The 2314-nt window shown below is 40.6% G+C and overlaps 1 pseudogene; it reads right to left on the reverse strand.

The window, feature by feature from the left end:
- Positions 1 to 1092: 1092 nt before the first annotated feature.
- On the reverse strand, positions 1093 to 1777 carry LOC150004724 (small nuclear ribonucleoprotein G-like; annotated as a pseudogene).
- Between the last annotated feature and the right edge of the window lie 537 nt (positions 1778 to 2314).

Genomic DNA, 2314 nt, shown 5'->3' on the forward strand with positions numbered 1-2314 from the left:
ATGCAGGATGTTTTCATTGTTACAAATTGAACATAATTAAAGCATAGTGATTAATCACAAAAACAATGTGTAATTATATATGTGTTTTCTGATGGTTTTAGGCAACCCCTGTGAAAGGGTCATTTGACCCCCAAAGGGGTCGCGACCCACAGGTTGAGAACTGCTGAGCTAGATTGTCCTGACTGGTCCATGCGCCTGCTGAAGCCACCGAAGTTTCATTTGGGACTTGAATAGGACAGATTAGTTTCTGTTTACACTCTCATGCATGGCCATTTTCAACAAAGAATACCTACTGTGCCTAGATGGCTGGGTCAGTTCTCCAACTGCACACTGGACCAAAGGCAGCCCATCTCTGGGAATTCTCAGCCCTTTAGTTTAAATTTAATCATTAATAGAAGCTTCTTGAAGTAACTATTGTAGGGCCTCAGTTGCCCAGTCCCTCCACTGGTAGGAGCCATTCTAAACAGCACAAATCTCTCTATAATAGGTTGGAACTATTTGCACAACATTGGTCAATTCTCACCAGGCACCAGCTTTACAAGACAAAGGGTGGGGCAGCTTTTGGTAAAACACTCAAAAGAACAAGGGTGTTCTTTATTCCCTTTTCCAAGACAATTAAAGCCTATTTAAGCTTTCGCTTGCACACTTTTCAAGAGCCTTTTTCTGACCCTGTGGATCTGCTCCAGAGACTTTAGCTTGAGCTACTCGATGCCCGTTCAATTTTTGCTTTGTCGAACACTAAACCCACCTTTGGTTTAGACCTGTAAAGGTCAATGTGCACATAAGTACTCTAGTGGCCAAAATAATTTAGTGGATTGCAACCCTACATGTTTTTACTGAATTAAAATAGAAAGTAAAAGCATATTTTGCATGTATTAAAGGATACATGGAACTTGTATTTCACTTACATACAAAAATGTGCCTATACTAAATCAATATTTTTAGTTCTATTTATTTTTTGGACCAATACAAAAATTTATTTAACAAAAGTTCACTGTAAAAATGTACGAGACTCGATTTTTATAATGTAAAACAGGAGATGTAAAGAGGGGACATGAAGCAGTTGATTTCTCTGATGAACACAGCCATTCTTTATACTCGTTCCAAGGCTTCTAACATGATGATATTATTGCCTCATATTACCACCATTCCAATATTGTTCTGTTGTCCACTAGTTACCATTGTGAGAAACGCTCACAATAAAAACTGGGACACAGGACTTGAGCAGTAAAGCGAGGCCTTTATTCACGAGTCTGCAGAGCCTGGTGCACCCTCACAGCCAGGAAAATGTGCGCGCCAAGTAGACAAAGGAAACTGGTTTTATAGTCTTAGCTTCCCCACCCTAAAGTGATTATCTTCTCCACCCTAAAATTGCCACCCTAAAGTGAGAGCAATTAGCTCCCCCTCCCCTCTCCTTCTTCCCCGTTTCTCCATTACTTGTTACTCCGGAGTTACAATCTAACACGGTTATCTAAATGCCCCTTCTGTGGTTTGTAGACATGCCAGTGCTGTCAACTCCCTTCTCAGAGACCCTCTAATTACATTTGCCCTTAAGACTCTTTCATTACATTTGCCCTTTGTTACTAATGACTTTTTACTGGTTTGGGAGTCACTATGTCCTTGTTTCTAACACCATCTCCACACACTCATCTATCACAAGATTCATAAAGGAATCCAATCCCCGCAATATTCCTTGGACATGCCTCCCACCATTTAATTTCAATGATAGCTTCCTGTCCATAAATTTTTTTAACTCAGGAGGGTGAGCTTTGCTCATGGTATCTACACAGCATGCTCCAAGATACTGCCAAGCAGACTTCTTACTCTCTTTAAATCAATATTTTAAAGAGTTCAAGTGTGATTCAAAGTCAAAAGGCTTGAATCCACCACTCTAGGAAAAAGGTCTTGTTATCGAGACACGCTGCCCTCTTTTTCAGTGTTTTCTGCATACTTTAAACTCTTAGCAGCCTATTTTAGCCCCCTCTTCTCCTTAAAGAGCTTGACCACCAAACTTCCAGAAGGTCCTGTGGGTGTCTCCAACTACAAGTTGTTTTTGCAATGATTGAAGTACTCTGGGACTGTCCCCCCTCAGCCATTCACCCTCTATAGACCTTGAGCTCCCTGAGCGCAAAATCTGTGTCATAATCCAATTGTATCCCCAGTTTTGGTACACAACACTTGACATAGTAAATATTTGCTGATGGTTTCTACTGGACTTCTTGAGTTGTGCCTTTGACACCTTTCAAATACTACCTTAGGTCGTTGTTGATAGACACTTTTCTCTAGGCTTGTATTTGGTAAATTTGTGCACATA

This window comes from Furipterus horrens, unplaced genomic scaffold (assembly GCF_987537825.1).
Source record: "Furipterus horrens unplaced genomic scaffold, mFurHor1.1.pri manual_scaffold_7, whole genome shotgun sequence".
In the NCBI taxonomy this organism is placed as follows: domain Eukaryota; kingdom Metazoa; phylum Chordata; class Mammalia; order Chiroptera; family Furipteridae; genus Furipterus; species Furipterus horrens.